The sequence below is a fragment of the Arachis hypogaea genome, chromosome 5 (genome assembly GCF_003086295.3).
Source record: "Arachis hypogaea cultivar Tifrunner chromosome 5, arahy.Tifrunner.gnm2.J5K5, whole genome shotgun sequence".
In the NCBI taxonomy this organism is placed as follows: Eukaryota; Viridiplantae; Streptophyta; class Magnoliopsida; order Fabales; family Fabaceae; genus Arachis; species Arachis hypogaea.
The window spans coordinates 19,228,658-19,250,069 of record NC_092040.1 but is presented as its reverse complement, the minus strand read 5'-3'; the positions used below and the strand labels follow the sequence as shown (position 1 = coordinate 19,250,069).

Below are 21,412 nucleotides of genomic sequence, written 5' to 3'. Positions count from 1 at the left end.
TAGATTGGGTTCGGATTTTTAGATGAAGAGAGGTGAAGAGAAGTGTTAGTAAATAAATAATTAAATAGAATAAGAAAAGAGATAGAGAATTTTGAAAATAATTTTGAAAAAGTGGTTGGTGATTTTCGAAAATTAAAGATAAGATATGATTAAAATTAAAATTTAAAACAATTAAAAAGAATTTTTTAAAAAGAGAGAGGTATTTTCGAAAATTAGAGAGGGATAGGTAGTTAGTTGGTTTTGAAGAAGATAAGAAACAAACAAAAAGTCAAATAGTTAGTTAAAAAAAGATATTAAAATTAAATTTGAAAAGATGAGAAGATAAGAAGTTAGATAAGATATTTTGAAATCAAATTTTGAAAAAGATAAAATTTTTGAAAAAGATAAGATAAAAGATAAAAAGATTTAATTCAAAAATTTTAAAATTACTTACTTCACTAACAAGAAACTACAAGATAAGATTCTAGGACTTAAAGATTGAACCTTTCTTAACAAGAAAGTAACAAACTTCAAATTTTTGAATCAATCACATTAATTATTAGTGAGTTTTCGAAAATGTGATATAAAGATAAGGAAAAGATTTTGAAAATAATTTGAAAAAGAATTTTTGAAAATTTTCGACAAACAAAGATAAAATTGAAAAGATATGATTTTTGAAAAAGATTGTGAAAAGATAAGATTTTTAAAATTGAAAATTTGACTTGACTTGTAAGAAACAACTAATTTTAAAAATTTTTTACTAAGTCAACTCAAATTTTCGAAAATTTGGAGAAAAATAAGGAAAAGATATATTTTTTTTGAATTTTTAATGATGAGAGAGAAAAACACAAAAATGACCCAAAACATAAAAAATTTGGATCAAAACCAATGATGCATGCAAGAACACTATGAATGTTAAGATGAACACCAAGAACACTTTGAAGATCATGATGAACATCAATAGCATATTTTTGAAAAAATTTTTGATGCAAAGAAAACATGCAAGACACCAAACTTAGAAATCTTTAATGCATGGACTCTAACAAACAAAAAATGCATATGAAAAACAACAAACAACACAAAACAAGAAAACATATCAAGAACAACTTGAAGATCATGAAGAACACTATGAATGCATAAATTTTCGAAAAAATGCAAGAAAAATTTTTAAAGCATGCAATTGACACCAAACTTAAAAATTAACTCAAGACTCAAACAAGAAACACCAAATATTTTTGATTTTTATGATTTTCTAAATTTTTTTGGATTTTTATAAATTTTTTTCGAAAATATTTTTGGAAAAACGAAAAAGAAAAGAAAGTTTTGAAAAAGATTTTTGAAAAATTTTGAAAAGAAAATTACCTAATCTGAGCAACAAGATGAACCGTCAGTTGTCCATACTCGAACAATCCCCAGCAACGGCGCCAAAAACTTGGTGGACGAAATTGTGATTGCCCTCTTTGTATTTGCATGAGATTTATTTAATGGCTCTTTAGCATATGTGATCACAACTACGTTCAACTTAACCAGCAAGTGTACTAGGTCATCCAAGTAATACCTTACGTGAGTAAGGGTCGATCCCACAGAGATTGTTGGTATGAAGCAAGCTATGGTCACCTTGTAAATCTCAGTTAGGCAGATTAAATAGTTTATGATGAGTTCGAAAATTAATAATAAACAGAAAATAAAATAGGATAGAAATACTTATGTAAATTAATGGTGGGGATTTCAGATAGGCGTGTGGAGATGCTAGAATCCTCTCGAATCTCTATTTTCTTATTACATTCATCCAATCCTTCTTACTCCTTTCCATGGCAAGCTGTATGTAGGGCATCACCGTCGTCAATGGCTACTTTTAATCCTCTCGGGAAAATGGTCCTATGCGCTGTCACTGCATGGCTAATCGTCTGGAGGCATCACCCTTGCCAATGGCTACATCCCATCCTCTCAGTGAAAATGGTCTAAATGCTCTGTCACAGCACGGCTAATCATCTATCGGTTCTCAATCAGGTTGGAATAGAATCCATTGATTCTTTTGCATTTGTCATGAACGCCCAGCCTTCAGGAGTTTGAAGCTCATCACAGTCATTCAATTCCGGAATCCTACTCAGAATACCACAGACAAGGTTTGACTTTCCGGATTCCCATGAATGCCGCCATCTATCTAGCTTATACCACGAAGATTCTGTTGGGGAATCTAAGAGATATGCGCCCGGCCTAAGGTAGAACGGAAGTGGTTGTCAATCATGCGCGTTCATAGGTGAGAATGATGATGAGTGTCACGGATCATCACATTCATCAAGTTGAAGTGCAACGTATATCTTGGAATAAGAATAAAAGAGAATTGAATAGAAAATAATAGTAATTGTATTGAAACTTGAGGTACAGCAGAGCTCCACACCCTTAATCTATGGTGTGTAGAAACTCCACCGTTGAAAATACATAAGTGAAAGGTTCAGGCATGGCCGAGAGACCAGCCCCCTGAATGATCAAAAGACCGAATGGCCAAAAGATGACTAATACACTAGTAAAAAGTCTTATTTATACTAAACTAGCTACTAGGGTTTACATGAGTAAGTAATTGATGCATAAATCCACTTCCGGGGCCCACTTGGTGTATGTTTGGGCTGAGCTTGATCTATCCACGAGCTGAGGCTTCTCTTGGAGTTGAACGCCAAGTTATAACGTGTTTTGGGCGTTCAACTCCGGGTTGTGACGTGTTTCTGGCGTTTAACTCCAGATAGCAGCATGTACTTGGCGTTGAGCGCCACTTTACGTCGTCAATTTCCGAATAAAGTATGGATTATTATATATTGCTGGAAAGCTCTGGATGTCTACTTTCCAACGCCGTTGAGAGCGTTCCATTTGGAATTTTATAGCTCCAGAAAATCCATTTTGAGTTCAGGGAGGTCAGATTCGAACAGCATCAGCAGTCCTTTGTCAGCCTCCTATCAGAGTTTTGCTCAAGTCCCTCAATTTCAGCCAGAAATTATCTGAAATCACAGAAAAACACACAAACTCATAGTAAAGTCCAAAAATGTGAATTTAACATAAAAACTAATGAAAACATCCCTGAAAGTACTTAAACTTACTAAAAACTACCTAAAAACAATGCCAAAAAGCGTATAAATTATCCGCTCATCAGGCATCGACGCGTACGTGAGCTGCGCGCGTACACATCCCTCGAGCTTTACGATCCACGCGCATGCGTCTAGCATGTGCGTCCATGAGGTTCTGGCTTAGCCATGCAAATGCACCGGCTTCTGGCTTTGGCTTCTTCGAGCCGATCTTGGTGGCGCGCATCCACACATATGCGCAAAGCATGCGTACGCATCACTACTCAAACTTCCAAAGCTCCATTTTCCTTGCTTCTTTCCTTTATGCATGCTTCCTCCCTCTCTTCCAAGCCATCCTTGTCCGATAAGCTCTGAAATCACTTAACAAACACATCACGGCATCGAATGGTAATAAAGGAGGGTTAAAATATATCTAATTTGATGTAAAAGAGGCATGTTTTCATCCATGAAGCAAAGTTAGGAAAGGAACACAAAATCATGCATTTTTATAGGAATAAGTGTGAAAGATCATTGATAAACCCTCAAAATCCATACAAGATAAACCCTAAAACCGGGGTTTATCAACCTCCCCACACTTAGACTATAGCATGTCCTCATGCTAAAGGGAAGCAAAAGACTAAAGGATTACAAGAGAATAAGGTTCATGAAACACAATCTATATATATGAATGCAACTAAGATGAGTGTTATTATCTACTTGATCACAAGCAAATCAATCTTCCAAGAGCAAACATAAGCACGTAGGGCAAAATGATAAGCAATGCATGAATTCTACCAATTTTGATCATCAAAGTGAAATGCACACAACTTGCATGAAGAACGCTCGTGAGAGCCGGGAATAAGGAATTGGGCTTCGAACCTTCACCGGAAGTGTTTGCACTCTATTCGCTCGGTGTATAGGGTTAATCACTCAATTCTCTTCTATTTCATGCTTTCTAAAATTTATTCTTCCTCTAACAATCAACAATTATTATATACATGCATACATATATCATGAGGTCTTTCCTTAGGTTGTAATGGGGCTAGGGTCAAGGTATGGTTATATATTTGGCTAAGTAGACTAAAATTTGATTTCTTTGATTAACCTAAGCTTTCCACCTAACCTATATATCATCCTATACAATTATGTAATAATCTAACTACCCATTCCTCACTTTTTCACATACTCATGCATTCACTCTTGATCACTACACATATGCATTGATTGTTATTGAGTCTTACTTTGAGGCATTTTGTCCCCTTTTCCTTTCTTTCTTTTCTCTTTTCTTTTTCTTTTCCTTCTATATATCTTTTTTTCATTATTTTTTTCATTATTCATTCTTTTTCTTTTCTTTTTGTTTTTTTTCTCTTCTTTTTTTTCTTGTCAATGCATATAGTCTACATTTTTTAGTCAACACATGAGTATGTATCCACTCCCCAATATTTTAACACAAACAACAACATGCTCTTACCTCAACCAATGTCCTCCCCCCGGTCTTCCTACACTTGAATGACACACACACAACTAGCCTAAGCTAATCAAAGATTCAAATAGCGACATTTATGGTTTTTCGCTTTTGGCTTGTAATGTGCTAAAATTAAGAACAAGTGGGTTACGCACAGGCTCGAAGTTGGTTACAAAGGTTGTTATAAGGTAAGGCCATTTGGGTAAGTGGCTAAGCAAAATGATGGCCTCAATCATATACATGCATTCATACATACAACAATGGACATATAGAGTCAAACAAATTAAGGATCACAATCATAGAGAGAGAACAATGTACACAAGAAGGAAGATAAGTGGCCATAAGATGTAGCCACGTAATTAGACTCAAAACTCACTTGCTTGTATTCTCACTCAAAATCCATGTTCCAAATTACATTCTTCAAACAAGCTTAGCATCAAAATTTTCAAAATTAGTAGGGTTGCCCTAAAACTCTAGTTTCTTAGGAAAGGAATCATTACTCTAACCAAGTAGACCTAACAAGACATAACTATCATGTAAATGGTGTCAAAAGAAAAAAAAACTAATCATGCAATCTATCCTAATTAACAAAAGAGATTCAAAATTTATTCGGGTGTTACCTATGGAGATCGGTCGATCGACCTCCCCACACTTAAAACTTAGCACGTCCTCCGTGCTATGAGTGATGCATAATGGGCGACCAGCTCCGGAATGTCCATCATCTCCCTCATCATCGCTATCTTCACTTGAGGTTTCGGTAGATGTGGAGATATCCGGTTCCTCCATAGGTGGGGTGACAACACTTAGAAGCTTCTTCACATAAGCAATTCGGCGTTGGTTATGCCGCTCATAACGATATATCTTCTTGTGGAGATCCTCAAGGCATTGGTGGGGTGATCTTGGTGGTGCAGATGAAGCAGTGGAGACGCCCACAGGGATGGCTATATCAATGTTGCTGGTGTCCACCGGAGGTTTGAGACATTTCCTGGTCGAAATAACATTACCATCAACTGGGATCATGGCCCTCTGATCCTTAGTTTCTCGGGAAACACCAGCTGCGGCAACTAACTCCGTCACTAAAGCGGGGAAGGATAAGTTTCCCTTGTCATGGATATGCCCCATAGCTTGACAAATGATAGATGGGATGTTGACCGGTTTCTCGGTAAGAATGCACCAAATCAATAAGGCGAGCTCAGTGGTGATAGATGACCTGTGGGTGCTCGGAAGCACATAATGGGCTAATATTTGGGCCCATGCCTGAGCCTCCACAGTGAGATAACGTGCATCAATACCCTTGGATCGGGGTCGCATCCTCCCTCAGATCCAAACCACTTCGGGTATGGCGATGACCCAGAGAATGGCACCCCAATCAAAACCATATTCACAACGTGCTGATAAGACATCTTGGTAGGCATCAATCCCATCCGCTAATGGCCCGGTCCTAAGCACTCCTTGAATAACTTCCTCCGTGATGGGGACTTATTTCCGACGCACAAAAACCGATGCAAGAGAAGGTGAGTGATAGTTGGAGTAAAACTCCACCACCCAGGATAGGTTGGCCTCTTTTGGTTATCTCATGAGAAACCCCCATTTCTGCCTTTCGATGTGGGGTATAACAAACGGAACAACATGAGTCAGAGGGGCAAGAAGAGGCTCCGCGTGATAGTTCATTTCAATTATCATGGGGTAGACAAGCTCGCAGTATCGGTTGGGGAACTTGTTTGGATCCTTCTAAGGGTTATCCTTCTTTAGGGCATCAATATTAACGATGCTCCTTGGCTTCTTGAGGAGGGGCTTGGCCGTAGTGGCCTTAGTGGCCGGTTTCTTTGGTGCTTTTTCCTTATCCTTCTTGATTACCATCCTGTAAAAGTGGGAAAGAAAGAGACATTAAACTCAAAGAAGCACTCATAAATGGTAATCATGCAAGTGAAGAGCAAGGCCATAAGAGAATAGGTGTCTTAGATGCATGACAGCTGCAACATGTAACTAAAACAACAATGGACACAATGGCAAGTCATTAGCATGAGATGCAAGAGTGATATAAGCATGCAAATAAGAGGCATGAGAAGAATATACTCAAACATCTATAACAAGAAGCAAGTCCTAAGGGTTGAGCATATGAATATGAAACATGAAGAGTAATAAGCTCAATGCACATAGGAATAAGCAAGTGAGTGAGAAAGAACACTAAGGGGAAACCGTTAAGTCAAATTTGAAAGAAAAACTCATATGTGCATTTTCATCAAACACTTGGTGTGCAACCCTTAAGTAACATACAAATGGAGGAAATGTAACAACGTAGCATCCCACAAAGCATCATCAATCATCATAGAGCACCATATATTACAAGAAAATCAAATATAACAATTGAACCCACTAATGCAAGAGAAATCTCTACCCACAACACCCATGAAAAATAGAAAAAAGGGAGAAAAGCAAACAAACAAGTAAGCATGAATAGGAAATTAACTAAGAAAGAAAGCAAAAAAATGTAACTAAAGAAAGAAAGAGAAAGAAGTAGGACAAATAAAAAGGAAAGGTAAGAGTAACTTGAGAGGGAGAAGATGGTAATGGGGAACGTGAGTGAGAGAAGAGAAGAAGAAAAGTGGAGAAAGGGAAGAGAGAGAAGAGTGTGGGACTGCCGAAAGTGGTGGTCGCCGGTACATAGTGCCGCCGGTAAGAGGGGCTGAGAGAGGGTGGTAGAAGTGATAGAAGCAGGGGTGAGGTAGAGAAATAAGATGGAAGTGTAAAGAAGTTGGGAATGTTTTGAAAAAAGGGGAACGCTGTAGTGTTTTTTGCGTCGTAGCATCGACGCGCGCACGCCATCCTCGTGTACGCGTGGATGGGTAGAAGATAGTAAGGATGCGGAGACGTCGCCCACGTGTACGTGTGGGCAGCATAACAACAAGGGCGCGTACACGCCAGGTGCGCGCACGCGTGAGCGGTAGTTGTGCTGGTGGCACAGTGCTGGCCTGAAACTTGCTCAACTCTTGGGAAAATTGTACCAAGGGTTGGCTGCAGTAGGATCGACGCGTACGCGCACGGTGCGCGCACACGTGGATTGGTAGAGAGCAGAGGCAGGCACCATTTTGATGAGATATTTTTATGCCGGTGTAGAAATTATCAATAAATCCAATCGTGAGTATAGTCTAACCGACATGCAAATTTCACATCAAACAATTCTAAAGTCTATAACCGAGAGTATTAGTCCCGAGCCGTCTTCCCTAGGAATAGCCTTAGAATGCGCATCATTGATTAGGAAGTCTTTTGTGGTTTTGAGAGTTTGATGCAAGAATTTAAGCTAACAAAAATGAACAACAATCAATTATGATAAAAGCCTTAGCTAAGGGTGAGCATTGGAAGTTCCATCATTATAGCTTCCATCAATTGTAACAACAATCAATCATTGCCTCACTTAGTTGACCCCTAATCATGGAGGAAAGTCAAGTGAAAGTAATCAACTTTGAGTCACAAGTTCTAATCAAGTTTAGCTCTAGTGGCCTACAAGTCAATTAATAATTCTTAATTAATAGTCAACAATTGATATTAACTATTCAAGTGTTTCCAACAATTCAACCCCTAAGCCAAGAAAGAAGAATATACTCCATAACTAGGGTTGTCATTTCCTCAAACAATTGGTGAGTAATAGTAAGAGACATCATGAAATTAAGAAAAGGAATTGAATTCAAACTATTTAATTCAAGCAAACATCAACAATCAAACAATTGAATGAAATTTCTCACTTCATTGATCAAGATCAAAGTAACAAAGTCACAAATCTAAGATCCAAAGTGAATGAATCAAAAGATCACTAATTAAGAATAGAAGAGTAGATCTACAACTTGAATCAAAGTAAGAGTGAATTAGCAATTGATCTCACCAAAGGAATCCAAGAGAAATTGAGGTAGAAAGAGCAAAATCCTAGAGAGAAGGTGGAGCTTCTCTCTTTACAAAATGTAGCTAACTTTTAAAAGTATCGAAAATGTGTGTAATGTGAGTGAATAGATGTGGATCTCTCAATCCTTGGTCTTCTTATGCTCTTTCCCGCTAGAATTCTACTCCAAACAGGGTCTGTAACTGCCCTAAAATTGCTGGTCACATTTTCTCTTTAGAAATCACGTGCGGCATCGATGCGTACACGTACAGCACGCGTACGCATCCCTGTAGCTTTACGATCCACGCGCATGCGTCAAGCATGCGTGCGAGTCCATGAGGTTCTGGCTTAGCCATGCAAATGCGTCGGCTTCTGGCTTTGGCTTCTTTGAGCCGGTCTTGGTGGCGCGCATCCACGCATATGCGCAAAGCACGCATACGCATCGCTGCTCAAACTTCCAAAGCTCCATTTTCCATGCTCCTTTCCTTTATGCATGCTTCTATCTCTCTTCTAAGCCATTCATGCCCTATAAGCTCTGAAATCACCTAACAAATGGATCATGGCATCGAATGGTAATAGAGGAGGGTTAAAATATATCTAATTTGATGTAAAAAAGGCATGTTTTCATCAATGAAGCAAAGTTGGGAAAGGAACACAAAATCATGCATTTTTATAGGAATAAGTATGAAAGATCATTGATAAACCCTCAAAATCCATACAAGATAAACCCTAAAAACAGGTTTATCAAAGCTTAGATCCAAGTGGACTGGTCCCTATCTCATCACCAGAGTTCTCCTCATGGTTACTTAGAGCTACTTGATGAAGCTTCTAAAGAGACATTCATAGTCAATGGAGCACTACCTTGGTAGATCATGGGACAAGGAGGAAAGCGTACATTTGTTGACATTAGCAAAGAAGTTGCAACGTCAAGCTAATGACGATAAAAGAGCGCTTCATGGGAGGCAACCCATGTATAGTATCCTTTAACTTTTATGCTTTGGTAGTTAGAAATAAAATGTTTCTTTATTTGTACTCAAGGAAACAAAATCAATTGCAACAGAGAGTCACTAAGGTTACATGTAGCCTATGATGAACACCAAGTTTGGTGTGAACGAAGACACTCTAAGATAGTAGCCGGAGACATTAACTTTAATTGAGTCTATCTGAGTGATCTGATTCATTAATTTTGCAGCATATAATCACAATCTAAGTTTGGTGTCCATATAAGCTACATCCATATTAAATTCTAGAACACAATTTGATTTAGTTTCCCTGAGCATAAGAAAGCAACGGAAATCATTTTCTATTCACTCCTTTAAAGAAAAATCAATTTTGTCTCTCACAACCAACTATTCAAATGAGTTGATGTTTTGTTTTATTTTGCAGGAAAACTAAAAAGATTATGTGATGGAAGCAAGGGAGGATTTGGACAGCATAGGGTAATCACATGGCTTGGAAGTTTGCACCTTGGGAAAAGCACCTTGACATGCATTAGCCAGACGACTTACACTCCCAATGCCATGACTGAATCCTTGTCTTCACTCCACCTCCTTATATGAGTCGTCCGTCTTCATTATACTCACTCAATCCTCACCTTCATTTCCATTTAACCGAATACAAACTCCCCCACTTGGCCTGCAACAAAAACTCGTTCCCTTGCTTTAAATTATAATAAGCAACATTTCCTTTTCCTTCAACCTCATACCTTTTGCTTTACTAGCTCTCCTATACCAACCAAACATACATCCCTCTTGCTATTCACTCTCCTACCGTGCTCATAAATCTTCCACCATTTTCTTCTTAAACCTTGCTTATACCGTGTTCCTCCACTATATACTCTAACCCTTTTCTTCTTAGCTTTGCTCTTAGATTTTTTTTGTGTGCTTGAGGACAAGAACCAATCCAAGTTTAGTGTTGAAGATTTGGCCTTCGCCTTCTCCATTCAATGGCCTCACCAAATTCCAAAAGAAGAAAAGGGAAGCAACCGGCTGAGCCACCCACCTATGATAAAAAGAGATTTAAATCTCAATTCCATGAGCTTCAATATCATGGATGGATGGAAGAAAAAGAAGTCACCCCGGAGATAGGATTCAAATTGGGGGAAGATAAGTACCCTATAATGAGAGAAGTGATTCAAAAGAGAAGATGGAAACTCCTGTGTGACCCCTATACAGACATAAGTACAACTCTTACACGGAAGTTCTATGCAAATACAGTTATGGAAAGCAAAACCAGTCCCCACTACAAAAGTTATGTAAGGCGGGTAGAAGTAGACTTCAGCCCAGCATCAATCATGAGGGTTCTATAGATAAGATCAATACCATTCAAAGAGCCCAGTTTTGAAGAAAGAATGAAGGCCAAAAATGATCCTGAAGAGATAGTGAATGATATATGTTTGGATGGCAAAGATTGGGTGAGAGATTTAAAAAGGAATTGGTGCACGAAATTGTGATCAATACTTTTCACAACTCAAATAATCCCCGGTAATGAATCCAAAAACTTGGTATTCAACACCATGGCATAAACACAACTTCGCATAACTAACCAGCAAGTGTACTGGGTCGTCCAAGTAATAAACATTACGCGAGTAAGGGTCGATCCCACAGAGATTGTTGGTATGAAGCAAGCTATGGTCACCTTGTAAATCTTAGTCAGGCAAACTCAAATGGGTATGGTGATAAACGCATAAAACATAAAGATAAAGATAGAGATACTTATGTAATTCATTGGTAGGAACTTCAGATAAGCGTATGAAGATGCCTTCCCTTCCGTCTCTCTGCTTTCCTACTGTCTTCATCCAATCCTTTTTCCTCCTTTCCATGGCAAGCTTAAGCAAGGGTTTCACCGTTGTCAGTGGCTACCTCCCATCCTCTCAGTGGAAATGTTCAACGCACCCTGTCACGGCACGGCTATCCATCTGTCGGTTCTCGATCAGACCGGAATAGAATCCAGTGATTCTTTTGCGTCTGTCACTAACGCCCTGCCCTCAGGAGTTTGAAGCACGTCACAGTCATTCAGTCATTGAATCCTACTCAGAATACCACAGACAAGGTTAGACCTTCCGGATTCTCTTGAATGCCGCCATCAGTTCTAGCCTATACCACGAAGACTCTGATCTCACGGAATGGCTGGCTCGGTTGTCAGGCGAGCACTCGGTTGTCAGGCGATCAACCATGCATCGTGTATCAGGAATCCAAGAGATATTCACCCAATCGAAGGTAGAACGGAGGTGGTTGTCAGTCACACGTTCATAGGTGAGAATGATGATGAGTGTCACGGATCATCACATTCATCAAGTTGAAGAACAAGTGATATCTTAGAACAAGAACAAGCGGAATTGAATAGAAGAACAATAGTAATTGCATTAATACTCGAGGTACAGCAGAGCTCCACACCTTAATCTATGGTGTGTAGAAACTCCACCGTTGAAAATACATAAGAACAAGGTCTAGGCATGGCCGAATGGCCAGCCTCCCAAAGTGATCAAAAGATCTAAAGATCAAAAGATTCCAAAGATCAGAAGATGAAAATACAATAGTAAAAGGTCCTACTTATAGAGAACTAGTAGCCTAGGGTGTACAGAGATGAGTAAATGACATAAAAATCCACTTCCGGGCCCACTTGGTGTGTGCTTGGGCTGAGCAATGAAGCATTTTCGTGTAGAGACTCCTCTTGGAGTTAAACGCCAGCTTTAGTGCCAGTTTGGGCGTTTAACTCCCATTTTGGTGCCAGTTCCGGCGTTTAACGCTGGGAATTCTGAGGGTGACTTTGAACGCCGGTTTGGGCCATCAAATCTTGGGCAAAGTATGGACTATCATATGTTTCTGGAAAGCCCAGGATGTCTACTTTCCAACGCCGTTGAGAGCGCGCCAATTGGGCTTCTGTAGCTCCAGAAAATCCGCTTCGAGTGTAGGGAGGTCAGAATCCAACAGCATCTGCAGTCCTTTTTAGTCTCTGAATCAGATTTTTGCTCAGGTCCCTCAATTTCAGCCAGAAAATACCTGAAATCACAGAAAAACACACAAACTCATAGTAAATTCCAGAAAAGTGAATTTTAACTAAAAACTAATAAAAATATACTAAAAACTAACTAGATCATACTAAAAACATACTAAAAACAATGCCAAAAAGCGTACAAATCATCCGCTCATCACAACACCAAACTTAAATTGTTGCTTGTCCTCAAGCAACTGAAAATCAAATAAGATAAAAAGAAGAGAATATGCAATGAATTCCAAAAACATCTATGAAGATCAGTATTAATTAGATGAGCGGGGCTTTTAGCTTTTTGCCTCTGAATAGTTTTGGCATCTCACTCTATCCTTTGAAATTCAGAATGATTGGCTTCTTTGGGAACTTAGAATCCAGATAGTGTTATTGATTCTCCTAGTAAAGTATGATGATTCTTGAACATAGCTGCTTATTGAGTCTTGGCCGTGGCCCAAAGCACTCTGTCTTCCAATATTACCACCGGATACATACATGCCACAGACACATAATTGGGTGAACCTTTTCAGATTGTGACTCAGCTTTGCTAGAGTCCCCAATTAGAGGTGTCCAGGGTTCTTAAGCACACTCTTTTTGCCTTGGATCACAACTTTATTTCTTTCTTTTTCTTTCTTTTTCTCTTTCTTTTTCTTTCTCTCTTTTTTTTTCGAAATTTTTTTTTTTTGCTTTTTCTTGCTTCAAGAATCATTTTTATGATTTTTCAGATCCTCAGTAACATGTCTCCTTTTTCATCATTCTTTCAAGAGCCAACATTCATGAACCACAAATTCAAAAGACATATGCACTATTTAAGCATACATTCAGAAAACAAAAGTATTGCCACCACATCAAAATAATTAAACTGTTATAAAATTCAAAATTCATGCAATTCTTTTTCTTTTTCAATTAAGAACATTTTTCATTCAAGAAAGGTGATGGATTCATAGGACATTCATAACCTTAAGGCATAGACACTAAGACACTAATGATCACAAGACACAAACACAGATAAACATAAGCACTAAAATTCGAAAAACAGAAAATAAAGAACAAGGAGATTAAAGAACGGGTCCACCTTAGTGATGGCGGCTCTTTCTTCCTCTTGAAGATCCTATGGAGTGCTTGAGCTCCTCAATATCTCTTCCTTGTCTTTGTTGCTCCTCTCTCATGATTCTTTGATCTTCTTTAATTTCATGGAGTGTTCTTGATGCTCCACCCTTAGTTGTCCCATGTTGGAACTCAATTCTCCTAGGGAGGTGTTTAGTTGCTCCCAATAGTTTTGTGGAGGAAAGTGCATCCCTTGAGGCATCTCAGGGATCTCATGATGAGTGGGGTCTCTTGTGTGCTCCATCCTCTTCTTAGTGATGGGCTTGTCCTCATCAATAGGGGTGTCTCCCTCTATGTCAACTCCAACTGAATAACAGAGGTGACAAATGAGATGAGGGAAGGCTAACCTTGCCAAGGTAGAGGACTTGTCCGCCACCTTATAAAGCTCTTGAGCTATAACCTCATGAACTTCTATTTCTTCTCCAATCATGATGCTATGAATCATGATAGCCCGGTCTATGGTAACTTCGGACCGGTTGCTAGTGGGAATGATTGAGCGTTGGATAAACTCCAACCATCCTCTAGCCACGGGTTTGAGGTCATGCCTTCTCAATTGAACCGGCTTCCCTCTTGAATCTCTCTTCCATTGGGCGCCCTCTTCACAAATAACTGTGAGGACTTGGTCCAACCTTTGATCAAAGTTGACCCTTCTAGTGTAAGGATGTTCATCTCCTTGCATCATGGGCAAATTGAATGCCAACCTTACACTTTCCGGACTAAAATCCAAGTATTTCCCCCGAACCATAGTAAGATAATTCTTTGGATCCGGGTTCACACTTTGATCATGGTTCTTGGTGATCCATGCATTGGCATAGAACTCTTGAACCATTAAGATTCCGACTTGTTGAATGGGGTTGGTAAGAACTTCCCAACCTCTTCTTCGGATCTCTTGTCGGATCTCCGGATATTCACCCTTTTTGAGTGAAAAAGGGACCTCGGGGATCACCTTCTTCAAGGCCACAACTTCATAGAAGTGGTCTTGATGCACCCTTGAGATGAATCTCTCCATCTCCCATGACTCGGAGGTGGAAGCTTTTGCTTTCCCTTTCCTCTTTCTAGAGGTTTCTCCGGCCTTGGATGCCATAAATGGTTATGGAAAAACAAAAAGCAATGCTTTTACCACACCAAACTTAAAAGGTTTGCTCGTCCTCGAGCAAAAGAAGGAAGAAGAGAGTAGAAGAAGAAGAAATGAGGAAGAAGGGAATGGCGTTGTGTTCGGCCAAAAGGGGGAGAAGTGGTGTGTATGTTGTGGGAAAATGAAGGAATGAAGGAGGGTTTATATAGGAGTGGGGGAAGGGTAGGATTCGGTCAATTGAGGGTGGGTTTGGGTGGGAAAGTGGTTTGAATTTGAATGGTGGGGTAGGTGGGGTTTTATGAAGGATGGATGTGAGTGGTGAAGAGAAAGATGAGATTTGATAGGTGAAGGGTTTTTGGGGAAGAGGGGTTGAGGTGATTGGTGAATGGGTGAAGAAGAGAGAGAGTGGTGGGGTAGGTGGGGATTCTGTGGGGTCCACAGATCCTGAGGTGTCAAGGAAAAGTCATCCCTGCACCAAATGGCAAACAAAATCTCGTTTTGTGCCAATTCTGGCGTTAAACGCCGGGCTGGTGCCCATTTCTGGCGTTTAACGCCAGCTTCTTGCCCTTTTCTGGCATTTAACGCCAGTCTGGTGCCCCTTTCTGGCGTTAAACGCCCAGAATGGTGCCAGACTGGGCGTTAAACGCCCAACAGCTAGCCTCACTGGCGTTTAAACGCCAGTGGGTTCTTCCTCCAGGGTGTGCTATTTTTCTTTCTGTTTTTCATTCTGTTTTTGCTTTTTTCATTGATTTTGTGACTTCTCATGATCATCAACCTACAAAAGACATAAAATAACAAAGGAAAATAGTCAAAATATAATATTGGGTTGCCTCCCAACAAGCGCTTCTTTAATGTCAGTAGCTTGACAGTGGGCTCTCATGGAGCCTCAGAAATGCTCAGAGCCATGTTGGAACCTCCCAACACCAAACTTAGAGTTTGAATGTGGGGGTTCAACACCAAACTTAGAGTTTGACTGTGGGGGCTCTGTTTGGCTCTGTTTTGAGAGAAGCTCTTCATGCTTCCTCTCCATGGTGACAGAGGGATATCCTTGAGCTTCAAACACAAAGGTTTCTTCATTCACTTGAATGATCAATTCTCCTCTATCAACATCAATCACAGCCCTTGCTGTGGCTAGGAAGGGTCTGCCAAGGATGATGGATTCATCCATGCACTTCCCAGTCTCTAGGACTATGAAATCAGTAGGGATGTAATGGTCTTCAACTTTTACCAGAACATCCTCTACAAGTCCATAGGCTTGTTTTCTTGAATTGTCTGCCATCTCTAGTGAGATTTTTGCAGCTTGCACCTCAAAGATCCTTAACTTCTCCATTACAGAGAGAGGCATGAGGTTTACATTTGACCCTAAGTCACACAAGGCCTTCTTGAAGGTCATGGTGCCTATGGTACAAGGTATTGAAAACTTCCCAGGATCCTGTCTCTTTTGAGGCAGGTTCTGCCTAGACAAGTCATCCAGTTCTTTGGTGAGCAAAGGGGATTCATCCTCCCAAGTCTCATTTCCAAATAACTTGTCATTTAGCTTCATGATTGCTCCAAGGTATTTAGCAACTTGCTCTTCAGTGACATACTCATCCTCTTCAGAGGAAGAATACTCATCAGAGCTCATGATTGGCAGAAGTAAGTCCAATGGAATCTCTATGGTCTCATTTTGAGCCTCAGATTCCCATGGTTCCTCATTGGGGAACTCATTGGAGGCCAGTGGACGTCCATTGAGGTCTTCCTCAGTGGCGTTCACTGCCTCTCCTTCCTCCCAAAATTCGGCCATGTTGATGGCCTTGCACTCTCCTTTTGGATTTTCTTCTGTATTGCTTGGGAGAGTACTAGGGGGGAGTTCAGTAATTCTCTTGCTTAGCTGACCCACTTGTGCCTCCAAGTTTCTAATGGAGGACCTTGTTTCAGTCATGAAACTTTGAGTGGTTTTGATTAGATCAGAGACCATGGTTGCTAAGTCAGAGGTATTCTGCTTAGAACTCTCTGTCTGTTGCTGAGAAGATGATGGAAAAGGCTTGCTATTGCTAAACCTGTTTCTTCCACCATTATTGTTGTTGAAACCTTGTTGAGGTCTCTGTTGATCCTTCCATGAGAAATTTGGATGATTTCTCCATGAAGGATTATAGGTGTTTCCATAGGGTTCTCCTATGTAATTCACCTCTTCCATTGAAGGGTTCTCAGGATCATAAGCTTCTTCCTCAGATGAAGCTTCCTTAGTACTGCTTGGTGCATTTTGCATTCCAGACAGACTTTGAGAAATCATATTGACTTGTTGGGTCAATATTTTGTTCTGAGCCAATATGGCATTCAGAGTGTCAATCTCAAGAACTCCTTTCTTCTGACTAGTCCCATTGTTCACAGGATTTCTTTCAGAAGTGTACATGAATTGGTTATTTGCAACCATTTCAATCAGCTCTTGAGCTTCTGTAGGCGTCTTCTTCAGATGAAGAGAGCCTCCAGCAGAGCTATCCAAAGACATTTTGGATAGTTCAGAGAGACCATCATAGAAAATACCTATGATGCTCCATTCAGAAAGCATATCAGAAGGACACTTTCTGATTAATTGTTTGTATCTTTCCCAGGCTTCATAGAGGGATTCTCCTTCCTTCTGTCTGAAGGTTTGGACTTCCACTCTAAGCTTACTCAATTTTTGAGGTGGAAAGAACTTTGCCAAGAAGGCATTGACTAGCTTTTCCCAAGAGTCCAGGCTTTCTTTAGGTTGAGAGTCCAACCATGTTCTAGCTCTGTCTCTTACAGCAAAAGGGAATAGCATAAGTCTGTAGACCTCAGGGTCAACCCCATTAGTCTTGACAGTGTCACAGATTTGTAAGAATTCAGCTAAGAACTGATGAGGATCTTCCAATGGAAGTCCATGGAACTTGCAATTCTGTTGCATTAGAGAAACTAATTGAGGCTTAAGCTCAAAGTTGTTTGCTCCAATGGCAGGGATAGAGATGCTTCTCCCATAGAAGTCAGGAGTAGGTGCAGTAAAGTCACCCAGCACCTTCCTTGCATTGTTGGCATTGTTGTTGTTTTCGGCTGCCATGTGTTCTTCTTCTTTGAAGAATTCGGTTAGGTCCTCTACAGAGAATTGTGCCTTAGCTTCTCTTAGCTTTCTCTTCAAGGTCCTTTCAGGTTCAGGATCAGCCTCAACAAGAATGCCTTTGTCTCTGCTCCTGCTCATATGAAAGAGAAGAGAACAAGAAAATGTGGAATCCTCTATGTCACTGTATAGAGATTCCTTTAGGTGTCAGAGGAAAAGAAGAGTAGAAGATAGAAGTAGAAAATTCGAACTTATCAAAGAAGATGGAGTTCGAATTTTGCATTAAGGAATAATGTTAGTCCATAAATAAAAGGATGTGAGAAGAAGGGAAGTAATTTTCGAAAATTGAGTGAAAGATTTTGAAAACATTTTGAAAAACACTAATCAATTTTCGAAAATGAGTGGAAAAGAAATCAAGTGATTTTTGAAAAAGATTTTGAAATTAGAAATCAAAAAGATTTGATTGAAAACTATTTTGAAAAAGATGTGGTTAAGAAGATATGATTAGTTTTAAAAAAAATGTGATTGAGAAGATATGATTTGAAAAACATTTTAAAAAAGATTTGATTTTTTTTTAAATTAAAAACTTGGCTAACAAGAAAAGATATGATTCAAACATTAAACCTTTCTCAACAGAAAAGGCAACATACTTGAAATGTTGAATCAAATCATTAATTGATAACAAATATCTTTGAAAATAGAAAGAAATTGATTTTGAAAACATATGATTGAAAAGATATGATTTGAAAAAGATTTGATTTTGAAAAACTTTGAAAACTTGGAAAAAATTTGCATTGAAAACAGAATCTTCCCTCTTGTGCCATCCTGGCGTTAAACGCCCAGAATGGTGCACATTCTGGCGTTTAACGCCCAAAACTATACCCTTTTGGGCGTTAAACGCCCAACCAGGTACCCTGGCTGGCGTTTAAACGCCGGTCTGTCCTTCTTCACTGGGCGTTTTGAACGCCCAGCTTTTTCTGTGTAATTCCTCTGCTGTATGTTCTGAATCTTCAATTCTCTGTATTATTGACTTGAGAAGACACAAATTAAAAATATTTTTGGATTTTTAATAATAAGAAAAAATCAAAATGCAACAAGAATCAAATAACAATGCAAGCAAGACACCAAACTTAGCAGTTTGTATACTATTGACACTAATGAGAATGCATATGAGACACATAAACACTCAAGTCAAGAGAATTCAAAGATCAGAGTAAGAAATCATCAAGAATTATTTGAAGATCCTTAAGACACATGAATGAATGCATGCAATTGACACCAAACTTAAAATGAAACACTAGACTCAAACAAGAAACACACAATATTTTTGGATTTTATAATTTTGTAATTTTTTTTGTGTTTTTCGAAAATTAAGTGGAAAAAGATATCAAAATTCTTAATGAGAATTCCAGGAATCAGTGCAATGCTAGTCTAAGACTCCGGTCCAGGAATTAGACATGGCTTCACAGCCAGCCAAGCTTTCAAAGAAAGCTTCGGTCCAAAACACTAGACATGGCCAATGGCCAGCCAAGCCTTAGGAGATCACTGCTCCAAAAGCAAGATTGATAGAAATCAACAAGCTCTTGTGATGATAAGTTGAAACCTCGGTCCAATGAAATTAGACATGGCCTCTCAGCCAGCCAGACTTCAACAAATCATCATGAAACTCTAGAATTCATCTTCAAGAATTCCGAAAAAAAATACCTAATCTAAGCAACAAGATGAACCGTCAGTTGTCCAAACTCAACAATCCCCGGCAACGGCGCCAAAAACTTGGTGCACGAAATTGTGATCAATACTTTTCACAACTCAAATAATCCCCGGTAATGAATCCAAAAGCTTGGTATTCAACACCATGGCATAAACACAACTTCGCACAACTAACCAGCAAGTGTACTGGGTCGTCCAAGTAATAAACCTTACGCGAGTAAGGGTCGATCCCACAGAGATTGTTGGTATGAAGCAAGCTATAGTCACCTTGTAAATCTTAGTCAGGCAAACTCAAATGGGTATGGTGATAAACGCATAAAACATAAAGATAAAGATAGAGATACTTATGTAATTCATTGGTAGGAACTTCAGATAAGCGTATGAAGATGCCTTCCCTTCCGTCTCTCTGCTTTCCTACTGTCTTCATCCAATCCTTCTTCCTCCTTTCCATGGCAAGCTTAAGCAAGGGTTTCACCGTTGTCAGTGGCTACCTCCTATCCTCTCAGTGGAAATGTTCAACGCACCCTGTCACGGCACGACTATCCATCTGTCGGTTCTCGATCAGGCCGGAATAGAATCCAGTGATTCTTTTGCGTCTGTCACTAACGCCCCGCCCTCAGGAGTTTGAAGCACGTCACAGTCATTCAGTCATTGAATCCTACTCAGAATACCACAGACAAGGTTAGACCTTCCGGATTCTCTTGAATGCCGCCATCAGTTCTAGCCTATACCACGAAGACTCTGATCTCACGGAATGGCTGGCTCGGTTGTCAGGCGAGCACTCGGTTGTCAGGCGATCAACCATGCATCGTGTATCAGGAATCCAAGAGATATTCACCCAATCGAAGGTAGAACGGAGGTGGTTGTCAGTCACACGTTCATAGGTGAGAATGATGATGAGTGTCACGGATCATCACATTCATCAAGTTGAAGAACAAGTGATATCTTAGAATAAGAACAAGCAGAATTGAATAGAAGAACAATAGTAATTGCATTAATACTCGAGGTACAGCAGAGCTCCACACCTTAATCTATGGTGTGTAGAAACTCCACCGTTGAAAATACATAAGAACAAGGTCTAGGCATGGCCGAATGGCCAGCCTCCCAAAGTGATCAAAAGATCTAAAGATCAAAAGATTCCAAAGATCAGAAGATGAAAATACAATAGTAAAAGGTCCTACTTATAGAGAACTAGTAGCCTAGGGTGTACAGAGATGAGTAAATGACATAAAAATCCACTTCCGGGCCCACTTGGTGTGTGCTTGGGCTGAGCAATGAAGCATTTTCGTGTAGAGACTCCTCTTGGAGTTAAACGCCAGCTTTAGTGCCAGTTTGGGCGTTTAACTCCCATTTTGGTGCCAGTTCCGGCGTTTAACGCTGGGAATTCTGAGGGTGACTTTGAACGCCGGTTTGGGCCATCAAATCTTGGGCAAAGTATGGACTATCATATGTTGCTGGAAAGCCCAGGATGTCTACTTTCCAACGCCGTTGAGAGCGCGCCAATTGGGCTTCTGTAGCTCCAGAAAATCCGCTTCGAGTGCAGGGAGGTCAGAATCCAACAGCATCTGCAGTCCTTTTTAGTCTCTGAATCAGATTTTTGCTCAGGTCCCTCAATTTCAGCCAGAAAATACCTGAAATCACAGAAAAACACACAAACTCATAGTAAAGTCCAGAAAAGTGAATTTTAACTAAAAACTAATAAAAATATACTAAAAACTAACTAGATCATACTAAAAACATACTAAAAACAATGCCAAAAAGCGTACAAATCATCCGCTCATCACAACACCAAACTTAAATTGTTGCTTGTCCTCAAGCAACTGAAAATCAAATAAGATAAAAAGAAGAGAATATGCAATGAATTCCAAAAACATCTATGAAGATCAGTATTAATTAGATGAGCGGGGCTTTTAGCTTTTTGCCTCTGAATAGTTTTGGCATCTCACTCTATCCTTTGAAATTCAGAATGATTGGCTTCTTTAGGAACTTAGAATCCAGATAGTGTTATTGATTCTCCTAGTAAAGTATGATGATTCTTGAACATAGCTGCTTATTGAGTCTTGGCCGTGGCCCAAAGCACTCTGTCTTCCAATATTACCACCGGATA

The 21,412-nt window shown here is 39.6% G+C and overlaps 1 non-coding gene across 1 annotated transcript; it reads left to right on the top strand.

Moving 5' to 3' along the window:
* The first annotated feature begins 17,085 nt into the window (after positions 1–17,085).
* Positions 17,086–17,193, top strand: LOC112804977 (small nucleolar RNA R71). Its single transcript, XR_003203593.1, has one exon. It is a non-coding gene; the product is annotated as a small nucleolar RNA R71 (small nucleolar RNA).
* Positions 17,194–21,412: the final 4,219 nt, after the last annotated feature.